The following is a 6,246-nucleotide window of genomic DNA, read 5'->3' as shown; positions in this document are numbered from 1 at the left end:
GATTTTCTCACACTTATGTTTTTGTCCAAAACACTGTCATTCTTCCAATTCCAGGGTTAGATCAGAAGAGAAAATAAGCTCAGAAATAGCATGGCTCAAGCTGACAAAACCCCAAGTTAACCTACTCAGAGTGGAGAACTGTAAAAACAGCACCTCCACACCCAGACTGATGTCCCACCCTACCCCATTCACAGCCCTCCAGCCCTGATCAGTGCCACTTGACAGGGCATTTAAAAGACACACACATTTCAGAACCATAATTGATACATCCCCCCTTAAACCACATCACAACAGCAGGTTAATCTGGGGATCTGTCAGCTTTGGGAGCATTCCAATTGTAACTTCTGGGAAACAAACCTTAAGATCCAAACAGTGATGTTATGTGAGAATTTGAGAGGCAGGTAAGCAATCTACCTTCCCCCCACTGGGAAGAATGACCTGCTGTGCTTGAACTCTGCCTCTGAGCTCCTTCTCACTGTACAAGCAGCCTGGTGCTCCCTGTGACCAGGGCAGGGGGTCAGGGGACACCAGCAGCTCCAGAGGTACATGAGGCACAGAGGCCAAGGGACTTACCTCACCACATGCATGCAGAATGAATGATCCTGAAAAAAATGCGCCACCTGGAACATCTCAAGCCTGCTGTGAAATGGAATTCCTACACAAAAAGACAAGTCTGTGTGGTTCCCAAGTCTGGTCATGACACACTGATAGCACTAATCATGACCAGAGCTCTCCTCTTCTTTCACGGACTTATCTTAGCTGCAGCAAAGGTTTGATTGCTTCAAAAGAGCTGAAATAGGAGGTAACTGCTAAAAGCCATTCACGCTTTTATGTGTGAGATACAGCAAAACTTCAGTGGGTTAAGAGACTGAGAGATGTAAAGACAAAGCAACACACAGAGGACTTCACCCAAAAATGGCCTGACATGCAAAGGTCACTGCATTTCATCGCAGTTTGCCATCCTGCAGCATTGGTGACATCACTCTGGAAGCAGCCTTGGAACCCTGAAGATGCACAAGCCTGTCCCAAGCAGTTTGTCACCACCCACCTGAGATCAAACCACAGCCATGAGCAGGCTAAACATCGTGGACAGTGACATTTTACGGACTGTGTTGTCTCTCACCTTCTACCACACTGTACAACATATCATGCTTGTTATATTACAACTAAGGAGTAATGAAAAACTTAAGTGACATATAAAAAGGGGGGGGAAGGACCCAGAAATTTCTCCCATCTAACTATAAACGCACACCCATTTACATTGTTTTGTAAAAGAATTTAGAAGAAAAATAAAAATACTAAGATATTTCTCTTCAGGATAACCATTGCACATTTGGTTTTGTTTTGGAGGGGAGATACAAACACACTGCAGGAATGGTTTCCAACTGAAAATATGCAAAATAGAAGTGGGAACAGTTCAGCACCTTGACAGTGTTTTCCCTGTGTCCTTGATAAACATTATCTCAGTTTCCCTCGGCATTTACTTCACACCCTCCAAATGCGGTATCTAGGAAGAATACCTCACAAAACCTTCTGAAAAAACCCCATTAAGCAGAAGCATTGTGCTGCCCCATTTTCTGTATCTCTCCCATCTGCAAGCCATTTGTATGAAGAAAATCTTTGTTTCCAAAGCTTGGCTGACTAAAGCCCATTTGTTCCCAAACACAACAGCGCCTTGATGCTGTTTACAGCAGGGGCAGCCAAAGGCTGGGCTGGTTCAGCAGCGGCAGTGGGAGATGTTACAGGGTGTCCCATCCCTCTGCCAGCACTCCCTGTCCCCGGCAGGGCAATGCCAGTCACCCTCCACTTAGGGAAGAACGTGGGGTTTGCCAACACAGACCCAAAGCTTGGTTGTAGAACAGACCCTCTTGACACAAATGTCTTCATCACAGCCCCTTTATCAGTGTTCTTTTTAAAGTACTAAATCCAGATTCAAGCTATTTATGAGGGTTTTCATGCACTTGCTAAAAAAAAAAAAAAAAAAAACAACAAAAAAACCCCTTAAAAAATGTTTTCCCAAGCTTGTTCATCAACAGGAAAGGTTGGCAACAAGGTCAGAGTGCTTTTCCTTCTTCAGTCTTATTAAGACCTCAGAAGCAGTGACATCAAATTGGCCCAGTTTGATAAACTTTTCAGCATAGGAAAAATGAGCAGCTGCTCTTACTAGGACAAAACTCATCTCCCTTTAACTCCACATGAGCATCTTTAAAACAGACAATGAAAGAGCTACATATTCGTCTTTGCAAAGTGGGTGCTGAAATATCCATATTTCACAGGAAATAATCAGAAAAATATTCAGAGTAAGAACCCCTGGAGTTAATGCAAAAAGGAAAGAAGTGGGAAATGCAAGTGCTCTCTGAGTACCTCTACTGGTTCATTTATACAAGTGGAAAAAAGAACGGAAAAGTCAGTGCTTTTTATTTTTCATGCTATTATCCCTTCAAGAACAAAGGAGGCATGTGAGAAATACAGAATATAAAGTGCAGTCATGTTTAAAATGTAAGATGTAAAATTCTTCAAAAGGAATAAATTGGTTTAATCATGAAGTACTTATATGTCTCCTCCCTACCCACCTTCAAAAGGGAAGTCCCTATATTTTCTGTATGAAATTATTTTATATATATATATATATATATGTATAAATCTATACATACACAAAATCGGTATGGCCTTACACTCCATTTAAGGATACTTTGCTACATTAGTCAGAGTGAAATGCAATTGCTTTCTTCAAATCAGTATTTTTACATCATGAAGACATAAACCTGTAACTTAGACAATTTGCATGACCACACAGCCACAGGGGAAAATTATTTTTCTGGCTTGTAAAAAAATTTTAAAACAGAAGTTCTATTTCAGCAGTTTGAAGATGGAATATAAAGTTTCTGCTGTTAAATGTATATAAAATATATTTATTGAATCATACATTCATGCTGATTCCAATAAAAAAAATTAAAGATTTTTCTGAAATTTCTCTCCATGGATTTTTACTGCTGGTTCCACACAGCAGCTGGAAAAAGAAAAGAGAAATGTATTTCTTGTACTATTTTGCAAGCTAGGACATAATTTATACATAGGTTTAAAATTCTTGGGCAGATGGAGTGACCTTGGTGCAAACACCCAAAATGACATTTCAGAATGCAGCAAGACTGCCTCTCACACTGAATCACAAAGATGGCCACAATAAAGTATTTTTCCTTCCACTGTCAGGTGCTTTGTCAAGTTTGAAATATCACCAGTGGAAGAGCAGATCCCTCTTGGCTTGACAAATGGCATTTTGTGACAGAGCATAGAAGGGCAGCATCCTGCCCTTCAAATCTATTCTGAGAACATGCCATTACTCTAAAATCTGTCTTTAAGTAATGACAGAGTTTGAAAGAACTACTGTTTCATGCCACATAACCAAAAAAGTTATTAATGGACCACCTTGCCCCCCTCTTCCATATAACATACAGAACAAGGATAAAGGCCTTCACTGTTGTGGGAAATTAAATAATGAGCAGGGCAATTCCTTCCTCCCACAGTACACACAAGCTTAAAACTTGGCATAGTGTGTGCTCCTATCCCCAAGAAAAACCTCATAATGGAGCATAAAGTTAAGAAACACACTTTGTTCAAAAATATGCCCTTCCAACGTGCAGAGTAAGCAGCTGCAGATCTTCCTACCTGCACTCAGATCCTTTTCACTATGGCCAACAAACTCCCAGGTCCCAAGGACATTTCTGCCATGTGGCACCAGAAGGAATTTTCTCAGATTCAAGTCAGAGCTGTTACCACACAGGCTGTTTTCTGCCTCAGCAGTAAATCCTTTCTACCAAGCTCTGCTTCCAGCAGCAAGCTCACCACTTCCAGACTCACCTGAATGTGGATAGTGTACACCTAGGAACATTAGAGCTCCAGTCTGAACAGATTTAAAGAGAAATAAGAAAAAAAAGGGCCCTGCAGAGCAAGGAAATGATCCTAGTCTGAATCCTTAAATGCAGAACCTACATCTGCATTCCCAAACACACGGTCTCAGTTGAGCTTTACTAAACAGCCCCACACAAGTCTGCTGGTACATCCCAGTACTCCAGATGTTTCTCTGTGCTCAAGGGGTAACTAAACCTTTTTGGTTATGCAATGCTCTTGAAGGAGGAAAAGGCAGTAGAGGCAGAGCAGGGCTTCCAGTTCTGGTTTGGGTGCTACAAAACACCCCTGCAGGTGAAATGCCCTTATTTCTACTTGTCTTATACTACTGAGATCAGCCAGAAGAGGCCAGACCACACCAGTACACTCTGAAACACTCTGTAGGCTCAGAAGGGCAGATCAAAGTTATCATGATCTTGAAGGTTATTCCAAATCTCTCCATGCAGCTGCTACGGGTGCAAAACTCTGACAGCTCTAGACAGCTTTTCTTCACTTCCCAACTCCCTGCAGAGCACTGGGACACCAAGAGCACTTCAGTACCATCACCTCCTTGTCTTGACTGGAGGGACTAGAAAGGAGACATACACAGTCTGTTTCATTTCAGACTGTAGCATTTGGTTCCTAGAAAGAGCTTGACTACCTCGGTTATTAGAGGTTAGCCTTCTTGGAACTTCTTGGAACAGTGTAGCCCACTGCAGCCAGCTGAGGAAAATCAAATCGTGGTTCCTTCATTGTCATCTTCAAGAATGTATGCAAAGCACTGGAGGCCTTAGATAAGAGATACTGAGAATTTAACAGTACAGCAAGGCAGAAACCAGAAGGGCTGGAGGCTACAGCAAGCCCAAACATCAAAACCCATGTGCAACATCTTACAGCAAGTCTCTTCAGAGGACTTTGTTATTAGCAAGTCACAGAGCCATAAAAATGCAACCAAGAGTCACTCTACAACATAATTTGCTTTTGAAAAGTATTTTTTTACAAGACATTCCAACAGAATTTTATGTAAATATTTTATTTTGCCTGTCATCTTGGGACAAGAACATGACTTTCTGGGTCAACATATTGAATATGATTCATATGAGAACAAGCACACACTTCACCCTTTTAAATTCTTTACTGACACTCTTCTTTCAAATCAGACAGCAATGAACCAGAACTTTCCAGCTCCCACTACAGAAATGGGGGTTCAAGCTTACGGATGCTTTTGCAGGTTTGGTTAAGAGCTATAAAAGCTTCTATTAAAAGCACTCTGATAAGTCTCAAGTGCAACACGTTACTGCAGTCTTCGGATTTAATGGCAAGAACAGCAGAAACCCAACAAAGGGGAAAAAACATATCACAAACAACAAGGACAGGGTTGAGTAAACTATCTCCATTGCATACTTTCAGCTCACAGGCATTCCTGATAGGAAAAACGCAGACTTTTGTTTTTTTAAAAAATACCAGTCACCACCACAAGAGGAAGCAGCAGAATTTCCCCGAATGCTGGATGTGAGAGCACACCACAGCTCACTCTCCCCCCAGTTCACTAAGGAACCACATCTCCAGGTACAGATGGTAACAAGGCAAATCTGAGACACAGTTTTAAGGAGGGAAGGGATAAACAGCATAACAAATGCAAAGAGAAAAATAAAAAAGAAACCAACACTCCAGCAACATTTAGTACAACCAGCTTCAACCAGTAAGTCTGGCAAGGAAAAAGTAAAACATGACTGCTGGGGACAGGTAATAATACTGAGGGCAGCTCTGCTCCAGAGCTTACAGCAAGCACAGGTCAAGAAATGACACACTGCATATGCACAGTCATTACAGTCATAAACCAAGACACATGGAAAGAGTGACACCTGACACAGACTAGCCAACTTCCTATGCAGCTCTATCAAGAGACATGGAGGTCTGGTGTAGACACAAATCCACCATTTTTATCCAGATGTTTAACACCAGGCATTACAAAAATACAGCTTTGTGCAGCACCATCTTACAGGATGTCTTGGATTGAAATTACCCAGTTTTGTATTTTATTTTCAGTTTCATCTTCTTTTGGAGGCAGTGGAGAACATTCAACATCTTAACACCAGGACAGACAAGCACCTTCCATATTCTGAAAAAATTCCTGCTTTACCCACTTCAGGTCTTAAGCAAGGAATTACATACTGTAAAAAGAACTATTTACTTACAGCAGTTACAACTGTAAAGGATGTGACACAGGTATAATCTGCTTTGCTTGTACTTTTGCAATAGTCACAACAACAGCACCTGCCCGCTTCAAGTTACTAAATTCTGCATCCAAAAAGTATTTCTTTCCAGTAATTTACATGCAGCCGAAGTGATGCACAGGTG

Source organism: Cinclus cinclus, chromosome 14 (genome assembly GCF_963662255.1).
Source record: "Cinclus cinclus chromosome 14, bCinCin1.1, whole genome shotgun sequence".
Taxonomy (NCBI): Eukaryota; Metazoa; Chordata; class Aves; order Passeriformes; family Cinclidae; genus Cinclus; species Cinclus cinclus.
Note: the sequence above shows the minus strand (reverse complement) of the source record.